The following is a 22,932-nucleotide window of genomic DNA, read 5'->3' on the forward strand; positions in this document are numbered from 1 at the left end:
TCATTCTGTGACCTAGTGACAACAGGCATAATAACAAGTAATAACCACTTTAGATACACTATTATTTCACTTGGAGCTAATGACAACCATATGCGGTGGATACTATTCTCTTGGAAAGGGAAACACAAAATGTGTAGTTTTTCATAATGTTTTTTTGGGCACATTGATTTCCAGCCACCATCTTCAGCACTTATCTAAGTGGCGTGTTTTTAATTTAAGCTTCACAATTGCCTCATTTTACAATCAAATAATGAAGCTTAGAAAGAGTAGAAAGACTGAAATCCTTCCAGTGGCCACATCACCATCCTTTCTCTCCACAGAGGAACAGTAGTGTTGACTCCATCAGCAGGACCAGCAAACAGGAACTGGAAATTTGTTCTTCTCTGCTTCTCTGCATTTTCTCACATAAGGCTAACTAAGAAGCTCAGGCTAAATTTTCTTCCATGCCCCCCAAAATAACTAGTTTCCTTTTCCTAAACTTTTAAAATTGATGATGCCACAAAATATCTTGTGCTAGATCCCAATACCCTTATGGTTTGAAATGAAGTCAAATAATGAACCTTGGTGGAGGTAATTCCTTATAGAAAAGCACTTGCTTTTGAGGAAGTTGGAAATTATGTTGGGCTTACCAGCAATGCATTTCTATAGAGATCATCTTCCATGCTACTGAAGGAAGCAATGCATGAGCTTTTGTTTTAAATTTTTCAACTCTTACTTAACATTTTTCATATTTTAATTTGAAAATTTTCAAATTGATACAAAAGTGCAGGGAATAAGAGCATGAATCTTACATGCTCATCACCCAGCTCCAGGAATGACCAACTCATGGCCATCTTCCTCTGTACTTCATCCACCGCCGTGGCAGATTACTTGAAATAAACAAACCTAAGCATCATTGGTCAATATTTCAGCATGTTTCTCCAAAAGACAATGATTCTTTTCAAACATACCTGTAAAATTATCACATCTAAACAAAAAACAAGCTAATAATTCTTTCATACCAAATATCCAATCATTGCTCAATAACAGTGCTAATACTATTATCAAAAACATATCATAGAAAAAGTTGAGGATTTTTTTCAGCTTCATTTTGTCTTTAAAGAATATCCCCCCCCTTGGAATGTTCAGTAAGAGTCCTGGCTATTATTATTATTATTATTATTATTATTATTATTGATCTCAGAGAGGAAGGGAGAGGGGGAGAGAGAGAGAAACATCCATGATGAGAGAGAATCATGGATCAGCTGCCTCCTGCATGCCCCACACTGGGGATCGAGCCTGCAACCCGGGCATGTGCCCTGACCGGGAATTGAACCCTGACATCCTGGTTCATAGGTCAATACTCAGCCACTGAGCCACGCTGGCCAGGCTAGGAGTCCTGGCTTTAAAGTCACCTAGAGAGACCTTCTCTGTGAGGTCATGCCACCATCTCCATGCATAGTTAGTTAGGTCCATGTGTTTTATTTTCCTTTCTGTTTTTAGGGGTTGCTTTTTACTTTTATTACATTTTAAATTTGTATGAAATCTGTATGTGGTTATAATGTCAGATGTGGGGTTTTTTTGAGAGAAGTTGACTTTCTGTCCCTGTGACTTTTACCTTTTCTCTCCTTCCCCTCTAAGTAATCATTTTTTAATTTTTTTAATGTTTTTATTGATGTCAGAGAGAGGAAGTAAGAGGGAGAGAGAGATAGAGACATCAAAGATGAGAATCATTGATCGGCTGCCTCCTGCACGCCCCCTACTGGGGATCAAGCCTGCAACCCTGGCATATGCCCTGACTTAGAATTGAACCATGACCTCCTCCTTCATAGGTCGGTGCTCAACCACGGAACTACACAGACTGGGCTAAGTAATCATTTTTTTAAGTTTTATGTTTTTCCTTTGATTTTTTTTTTTTAAATATAAGCAAATCTGTATATTTACTTTCACATGCCCCCATTTTAGCTAAATGGTGGGTGCTTTACATACTTTCCCCCATTCCACACATGTCACTTATTTCCTAGCGATCCCCCCAGTAATATATTGAAATGTAATATATCCAGTTTCCAGCATAGTACTCTGTGTGGATGTTTCATCATCTTTAAAGAAGTCCCTTACTGCTATAATAAGTGGCAATTTTCAAAAAATAAATTATGCAACTCTTGCACTCTTTTGAAGGTTCTTAATAAGGCATGACATTTTTTTGGAACCATGGAAAATTATATATATATATATATATATATATATATATATATATATATATTTCATATATACTACCATTGCTGAAAAGCTATAGAAACATTTCAAAACTTGCTTATCTATTTGTGTGGGGAAAAGTTTCAAATTTTGCTTATCTATTTGAGTGAAAAAACAGTTTTAAAACTTGCTTATCTATTTGTGTGGAAAAAGAAAAGTTTCCACACTTGCTTATCTATTTGTGTGAAAGAGTAAGAGCACACAATATCTCAAAATTGGGCTCCCAAACTGCTCTTCTTTTTCCAAAAATCATCTGATTCGAGGCCTAAGTGATTTTCAGAAAAGATAATATAAAATGGGACACTTAAAAATACGATTGAATCTATTTGGAGAGCGAATACATTTATTCCTATTGGCATATTTTTAATTATGTTCCTGTCTTTTCTGGGCTCAGATCTGGAAGAAGCGAATGGCAGCTACCGAGCCAGCAGGAACTGGGGCCCCGGACCTGGGCTTCCCAATGTGTTTGGCTGCATTTCCCTCTGTCTCCTCATTCTCATACAACTGTGTTCACGAAAACACAGGTAAGCAAACTCAGTACTCATCACACATATCGACCCTCCATGAGTTTCTAAATGAATTACCCATCATCTCAACTACAGTCCTACCCATGTTCCTCTCTTCTTCTATTGTTTTGCTGCTAGTCTCCTGTATTCCTCCGTTTTAGCAGAAATAAACACCTACTCCTTAAAGATACAGGGTTAGACTTTAAATTGAATCCAGCACATGACTTCTTTTAAAAGATATATTTCATTGATTTTTCACAGAGAGGAAGGGAGAGGGAGAGAGAGTTAGAAACATCGATGAGAGAGAAACACCAATCAGCTGCCTCCTGCACCCACCCCCGCCCCCCCCACTGGGGATGTACCACAACCAAGGTACATGCCCTTGACCAGAATTGAACCTGCGACCCTTGAGTCCACAGGCTGACACTCTATCCACTGAGCCAAACCGGTCAGGGCCAGCACATGACTTTTTATAATGTTTTATTCTTGAAGTAATTATATAGTCCCAGAGAGTTGCAGGAAAATGGTAGGGGAGTGTGCATGTTCCCTTCACCCAGTTTTCCTCAGTGGTACCATCCTGCAAGACTCTGGTGCAGTAGCACAACCAGGAAAACGCCAATGACACAATCTAGGGGGCTTATTCCAAGTTTACAAGTTTTATGGGTACTCATACACTCATGTGAGAGAGAGTGTGTGTGTGTGTGTGTGTGTGTGTGTGTGCAGGCACTTGTATATATCTTGCAATTTTATCACATGTATACTAGTAGATTCTTGTAACCATCATCAGAGATCAAAGTACAAAACTATTCTGTCTCCAAAGACCTCTGTTATTTTGTTTTTTTAAAATATATTTTTATTGATTTCAGAGAGGGAAAGAGAGATAGAAACATCAATGATGAGAGAGAATCATTGATCGGCTGCCTCCTGCACACCCCCTACTGGGGATTGAGCCCGCAACCTGGGCATATGCCCTTGACCAGATTCGAACCCAGGACCCCTCAGTCCGCAGGCTGACGCTCTATCCACTGAGCCAAACTGGCAAGGGCCAAAGACCTCTGTTTTAACCCTTATAGCCACCTCCACACCCCTCTCCCTTCCTAGCCTCTGTCAACCATTAAAATCTTCTCTATCTCCATATTATTTTGTTTTAATCCTCACCTGAGGTTATTCTTTTCCATTGATTCTCAGAGAAGAGTGAAAGGGAGGGAGGGAGGAGGGGAGAGAGAGAAACATTGATGTGAGAGAGACACATCAACTGGTTGCCTCCCGTATGCACCCCCACCGAGAGGTGGGGAATGAACCCGCAACTGAGGTATGTGCCCTTGAGGAATTGAGCCCATGACCCTTTGGTCCATGGGCCGACCCTCTAACCACTGAGCAAAAACCAGCCAGGGCTCATTTTTGTTATTTTAAGAACGTTGTGTGAATGGGATCACACAGATTAGCATTTTGAGATTGGTTTTTCAAACTCCACATAGTTCCCTTAAGATGGATCCCCGCTTCTGCCTGTATGAACAGTTTCATTGCTACAGAGCATAGCATGCCTGGTGTGGAGGTGTCCTAGCTTGTTCAACCACTCACCTGTTGAAGGCCATTTGGGCTGTTTCCAGGTTGGGCCTATCACCCATAAAGCTTCTATGAACGTTCATCTACAGGTTTTCGTGTGAACATCAGTTTGCATTTCCCTGGGCCCGATGCCCAAGGCTACAATTTCTGAATTATATGGTAAGTGCACGTTGAGTTTTTAAAGAAAGTGCCAGGCTCTCTTCCAGAGCGGCTGCGCCACTTTCATTCCCAGGGTCTGAGCAATCTCGCTTCTCTGCATTCTCACCAGCACGTGGTGCAGGCACGAATGTTTATTTTAACCCTGATAGGCATGTCGTGATAGCTCGTGGTTTTACTTTGCGTTTCCCTAATGGCTGGTGATGTTGAACATGTTTTCATGGGCTTATTTTACCATCGGTACATCCTTTGCTGCGAAATGCCTGTTCACGTTGGCTCATTCTCGGATTGGATTGTTTTTGTTATTGCTGTTGAGTGTTGAGAGTTCTTTACATATTCTAGATACAAGGCCTTTGTTGGATATGTGGTTTGCAAAGGTTTTCTCCCAATAGGTAGCTTGATTTTTGTCTCTCCCTCACGCGGTCTTTTGCAGAGCAAAAGTTAATTTTGATGAGCTCAAATGTATTAGTTTTTTTATTTTTTATTGATTTGAGAAAGAGAAACATCAATTCGTTGTTCCACTTATTTATGCATTCATTGGTTATTTTTGTATGTGCCCTGACTGGGGATCGAACCCGCAACTTTGGCATATTGGGATTATGCTCTAACCAACTGAGCTACCCGGCCAGGGCTAAATTTATTAATTTTTCTTCTTATTGTGCTTTTGGTGTCAAGTCTAAAAGCTTTATGTAGCCTTAGCTTCCAAAGACTTTCTCCTAACTTTTTTTCTAAAAGTTGTATCATCTTACATTGAAATCCATTTTGGGTTGATTTTTATGTAAAGTCCAGGTTGAGGTGCATGTACAACCTTTTCTTTAATCCTCACAGAAGACACCAATAAAAGCTTCTGAATGTATGCCTCGAGTCAGACAGTGGAAACTGAAGTGAAATTCTCAAGAGCATTGGTGCTCTTTGATATCCAGAAATGAAGGTATCATCATACATTTTTTATGAACCAGGAAAAACTTCTAGTTGGTTTACAACTTCTGGTTGTAACCCTAATAGCATCTAGACACAAGGAGAAATACTTAGAGGAATTACTAGTACTGGTTAAATAGTTAAGCTGGTTGCAATTTAGTCTAAACTGATGATTAGAAATGCTAAGAGTTAAAAAAGTATACTTCTTAGAAAACTGTGTTTTCCAAGTTCCCTTTTTTTTCATTTTTATACATTTAAAAAAACTCTTTAAAAATATCTTTATTGTGACTCCTTCTAGTTCGCCCCTGCTCCCCACCCAGGCCCTCACCAACCTATTGTCTGTGTCCATGGGTTATGCATATAAGTTCTTTGGTTGATCTCTTCCCACCCACCCACCCACCCACCCCTGCCTTCCCTCTGAGATTCAACAGTCTGTTCCAAGTCCCCTATTCTTGATATCAAACCAAACCAGCTCTTATTCCAAAGCATAACTCCCGGGGTGCCATCTAGATTCTGGATATTAACACCACACTGGTGGTATTCGTAACGGACAAAAGTCAATGCCATGGACCTTACGTGAAGTCTCTTTGGCTTCCCTCCTGTAGAAAACAGTTTATATCATAGGGACTGTCCGCTTGATAAAACACCATGGTCCCTCCTGTAGCAGGACCCTGCTGCAGAAGGGGTGCAGGCACCCCTAGAAAGTGTGCAAACAGGGCTTTTAGTTGACGGCAATTGTAGGTAATTGAGAATCATTTAGAGGAGTGATGTGGTCAGATCAGAGTGCCTTGTAAAACTGGGTTGCACTCTGGTTAACCACATGCAATTGTAACTGATGTCTCCCTGGTATTGTTTCATCCGTGAAAGAATAGAAAACAAGGCAAAGAAAGCCAAAGCAGAGATAAGAGACTATTTCTCTTGGGGGCAAAAATAGCACCAGTGAACAAAGAGAAACTAATTCTCACTCAGGTGAGAGGGTGATAGTCAGTAAAGTCTTTTCTGGCTCATGTTGGAGAATTTCAAGGAGGACTGCCCTTTCTTATGAAAGGGCATAAGTATTTGGGGAACATGAAGCTTCATGTTTAAAATAATAGCGAGAACAACAACAAGCACAAAAAGGCTCTTCTGTTTCAAACGTCTGTTTAACCCTTAGCTATGTTTTTAAATACATGAGCCCCAGTCTGAGGAATGCAGGTTACCGTATCTATTGCCCAATCTCATTAGCAAAAGACACCTCTCCAGCAATTAAACCCAGCCTAAAGAAAGCGACTATGAAACCCTACCAGGCTGGGCTTTGATTCAAAGGAAGGATAGATGAGAAAACAAAACGTGAAAACCCTGTGTGGTGTTTTCAAGATGACTTTTCATTTCTGTTATTAGTGGGGCCCATCTTTCAATGTTGCTGGATATTTTGTAGACTAGGAGCCATAAATTGAGGATGGGAGATGGAGTATTTGGGTCACTAGTAATGCCTGATTATAACAGTGAATAAATGAATGCTATCCACTCTTTTAAGTGTGTATGACTTATACATTTCAGCCAATAAATATCAGCACCACATGCTCAAGGTTTTCCTACTAATTTCTTACTCAAGGACAGCATTTCATCAAACCAAATGCTCAAAATGACTTACTGTGGCAGGTGATATTTTCAAAATGGCCAGAATGACAGCTTCTTGCAGCAGAACTTTGATATTGAGAGATGGGGTCTTTGTTTTCTCCCCTTGAAACTGGATGCAATGTATTGGTAGTGATGGAGTGAGACTTTCAGGGCTAGGTCACAAAAGGCACTGAACACAATTCAATGCTGAAGTTGAAATAACTTAAGTTGAAATAACTTAAATTGAAATAACTCATTGAAAAGTTACAATTTAAGTCAAGGGTTGGGGTGGATGAAAGAGAGCATAATCAATCCATAAACTTAGAAGGATGGGGGGTGTTGAGGGATGGGTGGAGGTGAACAAAGACAGGGGGACATCAGTAATAGTATCAGCAATAAAAATAAACTTAAAAAATATGAATGGGAAGGGGAAAAGTTACAATTTAATGATGTTTGTGGATTTTGGAGCAAAAATAATGGGTGTTAAATAAGATAGTTTCTGTGGTATTTTTCTTTTTCATAAATACACAGATTGTTATAATCAAACTGACCAATAAAATGTACATATACAGTCACAGTCTAATATACAATGAATAAAAATTACCCATTGTGCCAATGAAAAGGACCTGAGTAAGGCTATGAACATATTAAAGGCTCTTACTACTAACATAATTTGTTATCATCAAAGAATTGATCTCATTTAGGTTATGGATGACATAAAATTAAGATTTGATTCAAATCAGTCACACACAAAAAGTGAAGTTGCTCGTTTAAATTTGAGTCAATATACAAAATTAATTCTTTATTTTTCTATATGACTTTCTTAACCAGTCAAGCTAATCTAAGAAAACATGCTGGCTTTTGTTGTGTAAGACATGTCCTTAAGTCAAAGTCATCAAAAAAAGTCATTCATACTGGTTATTTGTTGACTTATAGACAAAAGCACCAGGTGACTGTCTGAATTTTTCATCTGACTGATTTGTAGAGCTTGGTCCACTCGAAGCGAGTGTGAGAATGTCCTCAGCTGACATGCTCAGACATTGACTTGGTGCCCAGATAGCAACAGCAACCACCCATCAGACCTGCCTTCATGACTGGGGCTTCCCACCCAGGACCCCTCACTGCACTGGGAGCGTGGAGGTGCAGAGAGGACCCCAGCCCCCAGATGGAAAGCAAAAGTCAGAGGCTAGGAGAACGGAAGGTCCTCAGGGCAAAGGCTGAGTCACACTCAATGTCAACAGTCTAGGAGCCAAAAACAAAGTCATATTAAAAAATTAAAAAGGAAGTGTCATTACGAGAGATAACAGCCCCACCGGTTTGATCTCTCCTTCCACTGGAATCCCTGTGATATTTATCTAGGATGGTTATTATCACTATTTATAGATTCTGCCATGGGGTTGTGTCAGTTTACATACACACATATAAATAAATACACAGTCATAATCACTTCGAATAAATAGACATTCAAAACAAGAACCAGAGGATTCATACTTTCATCTCATGTTTGTGTAGTCTTTCATTAATTGGAGTGTTGGCAATGCTGTTGAAAAACTCATATGACCACCCAGGACTAGAAATATGAATGTAAGTGATCTTTTTCCTTTCAGTGGACGTGTCAAGCACCAGCTTGTCATCAGCAGTCCCATCTTCTACTTACCAAAGACCTCACGTCGCATCAAAGGTCAAAACAGAGGCAAGTCATTGATTTTCGCCAATTCTCGACAGATGGACTTACTAGTAAAAGATGTATGGGTTGTCACTCAGAATCGGAAATGGTAGCTTATACTTTCCAAACCCCTATAAGTGAAAGAGCTGTTTCCCTACAAAGTGACCTAAACGGTTTACTGCTTACCTTCTAGAAGAGTAACTCATTGAGCACCTCATCCAGATTAATTAAACGGAATTGAATTGAATTGAATCAGGTTGAAGACACCAAGAAATGGTGAAAAACATCACAGCTGCCCTAACCGGTTTGGCTCAGTGGATAGAGCGTTGGCCTGCGAACTGAAAGTTCCCAGGTTCGATTCCGGTCATGGGCATGTACCTTGGTTGCGGGCACATCCCAGTAGGTGTGCAGGAGGCAGCTTATCGATGTTTCTTTCTCATCAGTGTTTCTAACTCTCTATTCCTCTCCATTCCTCTCTGTAAAAAAAAAAAATCAATAAAATATATTTAAAAAAAGAAAAAGAAAAACATCACAGCTGCCCACTGGCAAATAACTGCAGGTTGTGATGTCAACATAGCATTACTTTTCAAAAGTAATAGCAAAGCAACATTCCGAAGGTAGAAGAGAGGCAACAGGAATATGGTCCACCCAAAAATATCTCACTCAAAGGTATGTTATATCATGCCATTCAGGTGTCGGTCAGGATCCTTTAAATTCTAAGTACCAGAAAACTGGAATCAACCTAGCTCAAAAACCAACCCCAAAGTAGGATGAGAATTGGTGATTTACAATTCATTGTAACTGAGAGACTCAGCCATCCTGGTTCACATACCCATCCCTGGCCCCAAGTGGGTGAAGTGTGTGTGTGGTGCCACATAAGGAAGTGATTGTGTGAATAACATATGCATACAACACACTCACATACACACACACACAGCATTTGTCCACTACAATGAATCCTTTATACCTTTTGAAATCATTATTGATCCTATCCCTAGGTTTTTTTCTCCTAAGATTTAAAAAGAAAACTGCTGAAAAGTGTATTATTAATTTAAGAATTCTTTAGTATAAATGAGTTTACTGAACACTTTATCCTGGATAGAAGATGGGGAAATACGACACCATTGGGCACAAGTAATAGAAACCAATTACAAGGCCAAGAATGGGGGCTGGGGCGGGGCAGGTCAGAATGGTGCCAAGGATAAACTTTAACTTTCTTACAGTTTTGCCCCCAGCATAATTTTGCCCTTCAACTAGGGAAGGCAATTCAAAGAAGCGACTCTTAGCAGTATAAACAATGAGTTGCAAACTTTTTCAGCCCCAAAATAAATAGAGAAGTGTTGGGACATGTAGATGGAGAACAGAGAAGAGGGCCAGAACTGAAATGCTTAGGGGCTGTGGGTATCCAGAATTTCTGAAATCCTGTCCAGATAGTGAATCTTCCTGATTATTCAAAAATGGCATAGCCCATTCTTTTTTAACCTTTCCCTTCAAGACCCCTTGAAAAAAATCACATTAAGAACCTAAGGGTGATGAATGTGTCCAATAAATGTATCATATAGTTGTGACCAAGAAGTGACTACTTTTCATCGAGTTCTCAAACCTCTTTTCTAGCAAAGAACTTACAGATGAATGAAGGTCAAGTTTAGTGCTGGTTCCTGGAATCCCAGGCTCACCGAGCAGCTTCTGAGTAGATGGCATGCAAGCCATTCTTCCAAATTAGCTTTGATTTAAAAAACAGACCCCTCCCCCCAAAAAAACTTCAATGAAAGATTCTTTAGCCTCTTCTAAATTCATAACTATATAAGTAAAGAAATGAGATATAATGAAGAAAAGTAATAACTAACAACACCTCTGCCCAGCAGGGTGACTGATCGGGACAGACATGGACAGCGTGGAGTAGAAAACGGCTCCGCAGTGATGCAGGCCTAATTGAAACCTCGCTTCTTTTGAATATTAGTTGTGCAATCTTAAGTAACAACCTTAAATTCTCTTTGAGACCCAATAGGTCAATGGGGTTACAACTTCCCTTATAAGCTTTGCATGAATAGTAAGTTAAACTTGATATCATGTAAAACAGTGCCTGACAAGTAGTAGATGCTCATGCAAAAGAGCTCAATTCTTACTAATAGAATGGTCCCAAGTGTCTCCCTGGGACTTCAATGGCTTTAGGGGAAGTCAGAAGGTGTGGGGAAACCATCACCATATGGAATCCACAAGCTGGACTTCCAAAGCAGGCAGACAATTCATCAGCAAATGCCAGGTCTAGGTGGAGAAGTTGTTCCCTTGTGACTTGTAGAACAGTTTGGATAAGTGAGAAATCTCATGAATTTCACTTCCCACCAACCACCAGCTCCTTCCTGGAGGACATTGGTTCTTCAGTCCACCACCCATGCTTCAAGAAAGATTGTCTGCAGTGTGTGTGCTGTGGGACTTGGCAAAACTTCCTCCTCTCCCTCCGAAAGCATGATCTAGATCAGTGGTTCTCAACTTTTCTAATGCCACGACCCTTTAATACAGTTCCTCATGTTGTGGTGAGCCCCAACCATAAAATTATTTTCGTTGCTACTTCATAGCTGTAATTTTGCTACTGTTATGAATTGTAATATAAACATCTGTGTTTTCCGATGGTCTTAGGCTCTACAGCAGTGGCTCTCAACCTGTGGGTTACGACCCACAGGTTGAGAACCGCTAGCAGGGTCACCTAAGACCATCGGAAAACACAGATATTTACATTACGATTGATTAACAGTAGCAAAATTACAGCTATGAAGTAGCAACGAAAATAATTTTATGGTTGGGGCTCACCACAACATGAGGAACTGTATTAAAGGGCCGCGGCATTAGGAAGGTAGAGAACCACTGATCTAGATACTACAAACAACAAACTACTTCCAGAATATTTTAAGAACCCTTTAGCCATCCCCATGACATGCAGCTTCATTCAGCCTAAAAGAGGATGCCTGCTCTAGCTGGTTTGGCTCAGTGGATAGAGCATCAGCCTACAGACTGAAGTGTCACAGGTTCGATTCCGGTCAAGGGTACAAGTCTGGGTTTCGGGCTTGATCCCCAGTAGGGGATGTGCAGGAGGCAGCCAATCAATGATTCACTCTCATCATTGATGTTTCTCTCTTTCCCTCTCCCTTCCTCTCTGAAATCAATAGATATATTAAAAAAAAAAAAAAGAGTGGTGACTTAATGATAACTATGATTAGATAGCAACTGCTCACGACTGGAATGATGTGAAGTTTAATTCCTTGAGCTCTACAACAATTATATCTATTAGTCCAATAGCAGAGCGACAAGGGAGCATTTAACACTAATTATTTGTGCTTACTTATGTTGAGAAGAACTCAGTACCTTTTTTTTTAATGCATTCAGAATTGCAGCCCCATGGCTCAGACAATATTTCCTTCCCTGTTACTCCACAGGCTTACCACTGCAGCCTAATATTTCTCAGGGCAGCAAAAACACACACAAACAGACACTTCCAATTAAACAATCATCATCTTTCATTCTGCCAGCTCTGGAGTTCTAATCCCTCTATCTTTGTTTTCTCCCATTGTCCTCTAAAACCTTTCTTAAAAGTATTTCTTTGATTTAATATGTGGAAGCTAATGAGGCCTCCAGCACACACAGTTTTAATGGTGCCATTAGGCAGGGTGAAGATTTTTACTGCGGGGGTGAAGAAAGGTGGTCAAACTTACGGCTTCATCTCCTCCATATTTTAGAACTCAGGAAAACAATGCTCAGGCACTGAGGCTTCCCCCCACCTCCTCCCCAAGTTCAAGGTCAGTTTGACACTCTGAATGGTTAAATCATCCTTGGCAGAGTCTGAACTTGGCAGAAGCTCTGTAATGAGAAATCCAGATGACTGGTATCATTTGTCACGTGAGTGCCCCGCACTTAATCTAGCACTGGTTTGTTTTTGTAAGGAATAGCAATGACTTAAAAGCAGTCATTAGGGATGTTTAATATTTTAACTGCTTTGACACTAGATGCGGTCTTCACCTTTAATGGCACCTTTTAGCATTAAACTCTACACATAAATAAGCAGTGTAGGCCTCCTTGAGTCAGTTCCCTTCTGCATGCCATACCAAAGGGATTCCATCAGCATCTTGCCCCGCTTATGAAAAATGGCAGCGCTTTCTCTAAAGCCCAGGCTGGATTTCACTGACGAACGCAGGAAACCGAGCGTGGAGGCTCACTCTGCTCAATCTCTTCTGGATTTTCTACCGTCTCTTAAGTGAAGCTGCAGAAATCATGCAGCTTTTCGAAGGACTAAGATGAATATCAGTGACATTTCAGAACCCTCAAGCAATTTGTCTGCTGGGTCAATACACACTACAAATAATACTGTCAAAGCTCTCATAACCAGTCTTTAGGTCATAAATCAATGGATTAACCGGGGTCTACCTGACTTGAAAGCGTGAGCTTTTTACAATGCTATCCTATACTCATTTACATAAACACTTACCAGGTGGAAGTGATGGTGGATGTGGGACAGGCACCCCAGAATTTTTTTCTGAGTTGATCCATTTTCATTATGTGAAAATTGCCCAGTGAATTCAAAGAAAATAGTAAACTCAATCATTTCTAGTAGACCCAATCTTAATTTTAAATTATTTCATTCTCCTCGTTCCTCAAGACATTCTCAACAAGAAACAGAAACAAACTATAAACATGATAAACAATTTTTAATACCTTGAGAAACTTTCATAAACAGCATATGACTTTGTTTTTTTTACATTTTCTTTTGAATGCCAAACAGAGTATCAAAAGACCAGGGAATCTTAGTCTTAACTTAGCCACTGTAAGGAAAGAAAAAAAAATTTCCTTCACGCTCCTAAATTCTGTAGCTGGGACCTATGAATTAAACTAACAAGAGATTAACAGAAGAAAAAGTATGTGTGTGTGTTTTTTATTGATGTCAATATTTTTATGTGCATGGGGACGTCACAAAAAAGAGAAGTGAAAACCCCATTGAAGCAGTTAAACTTGGAAGTTTACATACCATTTTAACAAAGGGCAATAAATTGTGGAGAAGTGACTAGTCAAAGAAAAGGGGGCTTTGGGTCTACAGAGGCAGTAAACTGTGGAAAGCTTACTCTCTGAGGAGACTAATTGAAAATAAGAATTATTTTAGTAAGGTTCATTTACTAAATCAATCTCCTCTCAGTGCCGACTTTCCATCTTCTTCATGGCCACAAGAATCCTCTGGAATGAGGATGATGGCTGTCCTCATTTCTGAGAAGTTTCTGCTTGTACCAGTTAAGAGAAGTTCTCAGAAGGCTCCTTTATACATTAGTTGATCCTCCATTGCCTTCAGCTCAAAATAATCTATACGCCAAGGTGACATATTTTGGGGGAGCATATTTCAATCCCCTTTATTACTAAATTTCCTCATAGATATTTGTTAGTCAATTCATTATCTGGGATCTAGTTTATGCACCAGTAAAACAAAGGAGTTGGAACAGATTTTTAAATTTCACTCATTCTTTGATATTCTAATTTTTTAAATTTCTGTGCATTCATTGTGGGTTTCATTGATAAAGGCTGTATACATAAGTAGTAAGTTATATAACATATAGACACTCTTATCAGGCAAAACCAGTGCAAATCTGACACCAGATAGAGTGAACTGATATTCTTCTGAAATTGACTTGTCTGTTCAAGAAATGTATTGAGCACATGGTGTGGGTAGAGACAGTGAGGAGGATAAGAAAAATGCCACCAGTTGGGGAGATAAGACTACTTCCCATGTTTTCACCAAAGAGATCTAGCAAGGGTAAAGAGGATACTGCCTAAAAGCCAATGTTGAGGGTTTCTCAGGATCCCATATGTTGATTCTAGTCCTCCTTAATGCTGCTTTTCCCCATGGTACACTGACAGTTCTGTGGATGCTAGTAAGTCAAACTGAGTCACACTTTTTTAAAAAATACATCTTATTGGTTTTTTACAGAGAGAAAGGGAGAGGGATAGGGAGTTAGAAACATTGATGAAAGACAAACATCCATCAGCTGCCTCTTGCACACCTCCTACTGGGGATGTGCCCGCAACCAAGGTACATGCCCTTGACTGGAATCGAACCTGGGACCCTTCAGTCTGCAGGCCAATGCTCTATCCCCTGAGCCAAACCGACTAGGGCATGAGTCACACTTTTATTCGTACCCAAGAACTGCATCCTATGGTCAGTTTCTACCCAACACCTCAGCTGGTTTGGTCTTGAACTACTTCATAATCGCAAATGGATCCAAGAGAGTCCCTCAAAAAGAATGTGTCTATAAGCAACGTTATGAAAGAGGAAATTGCCATGTTCAGGTGCAGGAGAGAGAGATGCAAATCCAAAAAGCAGCAGACGTGGGTCCTGGGCGGTTGCTTTGCTTTCTTAGTCAGGAGCAATGCATTTGTAAAATGGGGACCAGGCTGATTCCTCAACCAAAGCACCAACCGAATCGAGGATGCTCCTTGATGAAAGAACAAGGGGACATTTTCAAAACACTGGCACCCCACCAAAGAGCCAAAGTTAGCAGTCATGGCCTGTTCCATGGGCATCCCCAGCTCTATTTGTGTCCACGATGACAAAAATGCATCTGTCTAGTGTTAGAATGACAGCGGAGAACTTAATTATCCGAAGTCCCTCTGGTCATTGAATCAGAAGGGCGTATCCTCCCGTTACTGCTCCCTGAATTCCAACCAAGACCTGGTCACAAGGCAGCAGGTCTGTTCCGGGAGCCCACAGGAAGCTTTCCCCAGCTGGAGCCCAGGGGCTAGGGATGCGGTTTGTTTCCCTGGCAGTCCTTTGTGCTTTTCCTCACACTAATCAGAATCGGTGGCTTAGGAGAGCGCACCAAAGGTGATCTTGCTTCCTTTGACCCGGTATAGGTGCCAAGGTCCAGCTGCTAAAGTATTTAAGGGAAGTACCTGGAGTTGTCGGGTTTGCTTTGATGGAGAACAGTGATCAGAAAGAAAGAATTGCCCACAGAGTGGAAAAATGAGAATTTGAGGTGTGGTACACTTAGAGAGAAAATAAAAAAGTGGTCAGTGCTTTCCAAAATTCCAGTAGGAAATTTGGGTAAGGATGGGCGGGGGCCCCACCACATCGGAAAGTTCCCTTTGGGTTACCTAGTCCAACAGGTTCCACCAAAGTTGTGTCTACACAGCAAATAAATTCAGAGGAGGGAACAAATTGAATCCATCAGGCAATAGTTATTCCAAGCACTGCTGTAATAGTGGATCATAGAAAGGCTAGCAATGACCAGATAGTCAAACTAAGTTCTTGTTTAAAAAAACCCATTTCTAAAAGGTGTTCTGTGCCCAGCCAGTGTGGCTCAGTGGTTGAGCGTGGACCTATGAGCCAGGACGTCATGGTTCAATTCCTGGTCAGGGCACATGCCTGGGTTGCGGGCTCGATCCCCAGTAGGGAGCGTGCAGGAGGCAGCCAATCGGTGACTCTCTCTCTCATCATCTCTCATCATTAATGTCTCTAGCTCTCTCTCCCTCTCCCTTCCTCTCTCTGAAATCAATAAAAATATATTTTTTTAAATAACAAATAAAAGGTGTTTTGTAAAGGGGGAGGGTCCTCATTTTGCTGAATGTCTCTCAAGGTGGGTGTCCTCCTTGAATGTGTTCAAGTTGTCACTTAATAACTTACCTTTTACATTTTTCCAGAGGTTGGAAGAGGCAGGAATTGCTGACCCATGATAATCCCTGCATGGAAATCCCATCTGGAATAGCCCCTACAGCCCAACAACATGGAGATTTGCTCAGCCTTCCACGAAAAGGTAATCCAGGGGTTTTACATATACAACGTATTCCAATGCACAGCATATTTGGACTCCATTGTGTATTCTTGGGAAGTGTTATCTCCTATGCTATCTACTCTTCTTAAGTAGCCGTTATCTCTCCCACCTCGGGCAGGTCTCAGTCTTTGTGTCGACAGCCAAAGCTATTTGGGCGGGCTTTGGTAGATCCAGAATTCTTAGTGGTCTCAGTGGCTCTGTTAGAAAGCCACGTCATCAATGGTATCAGTGGCCATACGATCGATGGACAGCGGTAGGAAGCAGAATGGCCCAAACAGGATTGCTGAATTGTGCGCTTTGAGTGTGGTCATGCTGATAAACCTCTGACCACCCTCTGCAAGTTCGTTTTCCTTTCTAGATCAGTTTTGTCATTTTTCAAATGGGAATAATAGTAATATCTGCCCTGTCTCTGGGAGGTACTTTAAAAACCAGAGAAAATGGCAGTTTTAAAGTTTTCAATGTTAATGTGACCTTATTTCTGAAGCGACCTTGCAGCAGAAAAATAATACAGCTAAAATGTTACATGACAGAATTTCATCCTGCAGAAGTTTTCTCGGCATAGAAACACGCTTAACATTGGTATTGAGTGCCTCTAACGGGCAGACTCTCTGCCAAGCCCTGGACTCCCAAAGAAAAAAACCAAGTTGCCATGAGAACAATTACTTAGAGCTATGTTAGGAACCACAACAGGGATAATGCAGAATGGGCAACAGAAACACCAGGAAGGAAGGTCTGGCCCAGCCGGCGTGGCTCAATGATTGAGCGTTGACCTATGAACCGGGAGGTCACGGTTTGATTCCGGGTCAGGGCACATGCCTGGGTTGTGGGCTGGATCCCCAGTGTGGGGTGTGCAGTAGGCAGCTGATCAATGATCCTCTCTCATCATAGATGTTCCTCTCCCTCTCTTCCCTCTCTGAAATCAATTAAAATATATTTTTTTAAAAAAAAAGAAAGAAAGGAGGGTCCGACATGCTGCTGTACGCCATCCTGAGCAGCACACATTAATGTGTGTTCTGGGAACCCCAGTTTCGTAGCCTTGTGTCAGCTTGTGGATGAGAATATACATCGGTTTTGTCCCGTATTCTGGTGGGAAGTGTTCAGGGGCTGTACTAATAGCAAATATCAACCACCACAGAGTTCATCTAGCAGCTTTTTAAAAACAGTTAACCCTTAAAAATCAAACTGGGCAACTCTATGTCGACTTCAAAGGTCTCCGATGTTAGATTTATTTGCTGAGCATCTACTAAGTTCCAGGCACAGAGCTGGGCATTTTCACGGCATTGTCACATTTAAAAGCTAAAGAAAGAGGGAGGCGGCTTTAATTCCATCCCATTGTGAGCTTCTGTTCTCCGTCCTGCAGCCGTGGTTTCTATAGCCTGGCTCGCAGCCCACACTCACACTACTTGGCTGCAATGCTGTTGAAGAAGAAATCTGTGCTAACCAAAATATTCCCAATAATTTCACTGCCAGGCTGTGTGTATAGAGAGATGATCTCTTTGGTAATAGATTATTATTTTTTTTTTTAGTAACTGGCTCTGATTACCCACACAACATTACTTTCCTTAAACACATGCTCTTCCAAGTCTCCTATTACTTTGTTCTGTTAGTAAGTTAGTAAATAGAAGGAGAGAACTTGTTTGTATCCGTTTCTGGGGGCTGCCATAACAAAGTACCACCAATCAAGTGGTTTAAACAACAGAAGTGCATTGTCTCATAGTCCTGGGGGCTAGAAGTTCAAGATCAAAGTGTCTGCAGAGTGGTTCCTTTTGAGGGCCGTGAGAGAGTCTGATCCTTGCCTTTCCCCTGGTTTCTGGTGGTTTGCTGGCAACTTTTTTTGGAAGGTGTATGTGTGTGCACACAAACACACATGTATCTGCATACGTACATGATAAAATCAACTTTAAACATGCACGTTCACTTTCTCAAGAAAATATAGTACATTCAAATAAAACATTACCAAATGGGTCACCCAGTATTCAATTTTTATTAACACTTCTTTGGGGGGCATGGTTTTAAGGAGGTCTTTTGCAAATACAAGGTGTGCCCAAAATTCAATCTGGCTAAGTTGTCAAATGAACTTCACTGTCATTTAACTTGTAGTCTCTTATTTTAGGCTACCTCTATGAGTTAGGCCATAGGGTATTGCCATTGCTGTTTAATTGGTGAAAAATAAGTCCCAAGGAAGAGAAATAATACGTCCTCCAGCACAGAACCTGTGAGGGGAGAAACCAGGAGTAGAAGCTGGGTTTCTTGCCACTCATGTCAAACAGAATACAGAGTACACTGTCTATGAGATATAAGTCTTCAGAACACGAATCCTCTGTCGCGCTGAAACTGCACAACTCTAAAATTATTGAATTGCCCATTGGATTTCATCCATTTGGTTTCAACGTAATCAAATGCCTTGCTCAAGATGTTGATGAAAGACATTTCTCCCACACCAGAATGAATTTGTTTCCCAACTATACGGATTGGTGATGTGATTTAGTGGATTTTGCTTTCTTATATAGTAGAAACCTTTCCTTATTATATGAAGCTAATTTCCAGCTTATGATAACCCATCAGAAGTCAGGTCATAAATGTCTAAGACCAAAGTCAGTGGTTCTAACCACCCACGAAGAAGAGACTGCCTCGCTGATGTGGCTCAGGAGTTTAGCATCGACCCCTGCACCAAGAGGTCACAGGTTCAATTACCGGTCAGGGCACGTGTCTGGGTTGTGGGCTTGATCCCCAGTAGGGGGCGTGCAGGAGGCAGCTGATCAATGATTCTCATCGTTGATGTCTATCTTCCTCCCCTTCCTCTCTGAAATCGATTTAAAAAAATATAAAAAATAATAATAAAAGAAGAGAGTAAACAGGCAAAGTGACAAGGGCAACAGTGAAAGAATCCTAAGGAGGTGGCTGCAAGATCAGCTCCACAGGAGTGAGCGAATGTGTCGTCCAAAGTTCCGGGAGGTGTTGGCCACCGTGACATGATGGACACCAGGCTGAGGGGTTCATTTGGACCCACTGTAGGTTCTTGTCATGAGTTCATTGAAAATGGAGGGAGGAAAGGAGGCAGAGGGGGATGCAGTCCAGGCTCTGGGGTGCAGGCTGCCCTTGTTTGAAGGAAGGGAAGTGTGTGTGTCGGGAGAGAGGATGGCTCGTCCCATCCTGGCTTCTGGGTGGCCCCGGGCGTGCGTCCCGATAGGGATCAGGGTCTGAGTGGGTCCCCTCCACACAAAGGACTGCTCCCTTATCTAGCGGCGTCCACACCACCGCTCTGTCTGCCCTGCCAGATGGAGCACCGTTTTCACATGATGCACTTGGCAGCGACAGAGCATCTATTTTAAGCTGCCTGTTCATTTTTCATGATGCGCATTAAAAAAGCACCGGGCTAGCCCACTGTATTTGTAAGTGAACTTGAAACACTTCCAAATTCAAGGTAGCCATCCTGCTCCTGGGAGTTGGGTTCCCGTGTGGGAGGCTGGGACTCGCTCTCTGTAGATCTTAACAATGTAGAAAACAGGCAGAATTCGGGTTGGAGTAGAACAGAAGTGGTGGGGTCCTAACCCGTGGGAGGGAAAGACCACCCAACGGAAGGGTTGGAACATATGAATGGGGATGGATGGACCGCTCTGTGGTTTAAGCTGAGACGCCTGGGATTGCTTTTTGAGTGTTTTAAATTCGATAATATATATACATATATAGACACACACACACATATAGTCAGAAAGCAAATGCATTTGCCAAGGTTTTCTCCTCCGCATTCTTCAACCCAGATGGCTTTTCAATGTCTGTAACCCGTGCGTCTCTGATGTGTTCACAGAAAACCTTCTGAGGACTGGCTCCTGAAAGATTGCCCTCTGAGGAAATGTCTGTGCAACCTTTTCTCTAACAGTGGCCACATTTTGCTCAAGCACATGCCCTAACCCTTTACCCAGCTTTTTCTAGTCCAGCAGGTCCTTCTTTAAAAAAAAATATCTTTATATTGATTTCAAAGAGGAAGGGAAAGGGAGAGAAAGATAGAAACATCAGTGATGAGAGAGAGAGTTATTGATCGGCTGCCCCACCCGGGGATTGAGCCTGCAACCCGGGCATGTGCCCCGACCGGGAATCGAACCTTGACCTCCTGGTTCACGGGTCGATGTTCAACCACTGAGCCACACCAGCCGGGCATCTTCCTTGTTTTTATCCATCTTTCTTTAAGGTATGCATAGCTCACAATCTTTAATATCGGAAGTGTTTTGGGTCTTTATTTAGATGTTTGGTGATGATTTTTGTGACCAGACGTAGGCCATAGGAATTTAACTATTGTTTCTATCAATTAGCTAGACTAAATGTTACCGTGTAGTTGGAAGCTGTGAAGATTAGGCAATTGTGGCATATTGTGTGCAAAGAGGTAAAGGGTAGTATATCACAGTGGTCAGCAAACTCATTAGTCAACAGAGCGGCAAACCACGGCTCGCGAGCCGCCTGACCACTGGCCTACGGTAACACTGGTTTCCTTGGAAGTCGAAGTTTCCAAGAACCCATTTCACTTAAAGTCGAAGTTTCCAAGAACCCACTGACAATGTTAAGTGAGAACTTACTTGTAATTTGGAGCAAACAAAAAAAGGGTAGACGTTGAAGTCAGATCTCAATTCATTCCTAATTCTCCTGAAAGCAGTGGGACTTTGGACAGCAGCACAGACCCTGTAGGTCTCTCTCGTTTTCATTTAGAAAAAGCCAGGGCCGGGGTGAGGACTCAGAGGCTCTCTCTTGGCCCTTCTGGGTCTAGACCTCCCACCCAGTTGGACTTGGGCGACTTCCAGGTTTGCCGACTGGTTTCCTAACTTGCTCCTAGCCCAGAGCTTCTTTCTTTATGAATTTAGGAAATCGCTGTGGGAACCCAGATGGGGAAGGCGCCTTTGGTTCTCGTTAGGGGAGCACTTATCTCCAGCTAATGGGCAGGATAATAAAGGGGAAGAGGGTTGAGCAGCAGACCAGTGAAAGCACTGGCGACTTCGCCGTCTAACAGCTCCTTTCCCATTGCTTCTGCCTGTTTGAAAGTGAAAGCACCGAGGAAGAGGGGAGAGGGGGCAGAGGAAGGAGATGGGAACCAGCCATGACCTCAACATCTGGACTGAACTATAGAATGAAGAACCCCTGCTGCTTAGCAGGCATCTAGGTGAATGGGAGCGAGTGCCATGTAAGGGGGTTTCTAGTTTGGGCTATGATAGCAGATAGGTTTGGGTTCACATCCACTTCCTTCTCTCCTTACTAGCTAGAAGGACTTAGAATTGTAGCTCAGGGTGTTTTGGAAACCGGGAGATGGAAAGCTACAACAACACACAAGCCAGGGCAGGAGATGCATCTTTCCGGGGATGCATGAGACGGATGTTGTCAAAGCCGCAGGGCCAGGACTGGCCCGGGTATGCGTCCCTCCACCCTCCCTGTGAGCCTAGCAAAACCAAGGTCTAATACGCACTTAGCACAGACTTGAAATTGCAAGAACAACGTGTGAGAGGGGAGTTGCAGAAGGGGGAACAGGTGACACCGCCCACTTCTCTTTGGTGTCAGGAAAAGCAAAGGTTAAAGTCGATGTAGGTAACAAGAAGCAGAAGTCCTGCTTAGTACTGGTAACCCACCTTCCTTTTCTGCATCTGCTCCACCCCCTGCCCAGCCACCAGCAGCAGGGGAGACTGGGAATCAGCGGAGGGAAGGAGAGGGTGTGTAACTAAGGCCTAGAGCCGTTGTCTTGTTTCACTGGACTCTGTGAGGCCTGGAATGGCCACATTTTTGTCAAATGCCTTTTGTGGCTTTAACTGACTGTAAAATGCAAGAAAGCCCATAGAAGGGTCTAGAGGTGGTTTTGAGTCCATGTCTGAGCAGGACTCCTGTGCATTCCTCTCTGAAGCCTCGGGGAGGCGGGATGAGGCAGTGTCCTGGCAACAAGGAAAGTCCTTGGGGCTCCTGGGTCCCTCCCGCTCCCTGTTGAATCAGAGAAGTTCTGCTTTTGTCAGTTGTAGGTGCTCTGCCGTCATTGTACTGGAAATAAAAGTGAAGCGAGCCCTAGCTGGTTTGGCTCAGTGGATAGAGCATCCACCTGCAGACTGAAGGGTTCCAGGTTCAATACCAGTCAAGGGCACATGCCCAGGTTGCAGGCTCCATCCCCAATAGGGGGTGTACAGGAGGCAGCCGATCCATGATTCTCTCTCATCATTGATGTTTCCATCTCTCTCTTCCTCTTCCTTCCTCTCTGAAATCAATAAAATATATATATTTGTAAAAAGTGAAGCAAATGATAAGCATGCTGTTTAGGAAAAAGCTCTGGGACTTGTATTGGGGACAGTTCTGAAGCATGCTCCTAGACACTGGGCCCCAGCAGGGATCTGGGGGGACAGAGCCCTACAGGAACTCAGCTGAAGGGGAGGGGGGGCTGCAGAGGCCACCTCGGGCCTGGAGCAGCAGCAGGGGCGGTCCCAGCCCAGTGCACGGGCCGCCAAGCCCCAGAGGCTGCCTT

General features: G+C 42.4%; 1 long non-coding RNA gene across 1 annotated transcript in view; it reads left to right on the forward strand.

Moving 5' to 3' along the window:
* LOC308238810 overlaps positions 1 to 22,932 on the forward strand; it is a 428,511-nt gene that overhangs the window by 254,308 nt on the left and 151,271 nt on the right. The window contains exons 5-6 of the long non-coding RNA XR_013959622.1: positions 2,630 to 2,759; positions 16,318 to 16,430. This is a non-coding gene — a long non-coding RNA (uncharacterized lncRNA). The remainder of the gene's footprint in view (positions 1 to 2,629; positions 2,760 to 16,317; positions 16,431 to 22,932) is intronic.

The sequence above is a fragment of the Plecotus auritus genome, assembly GCF_963455305.1.
Source record: "Plecotus auritus genome assembly, chromosome: 14".
In the NCBI taxonomy this organism is placed as follows: domain Eukaryota; kingdom Metazoa; phylum Chordata; class Mammalia; order Chiroptera; family Vespertilionidae; genus Plecotus; species Plecotus auritus.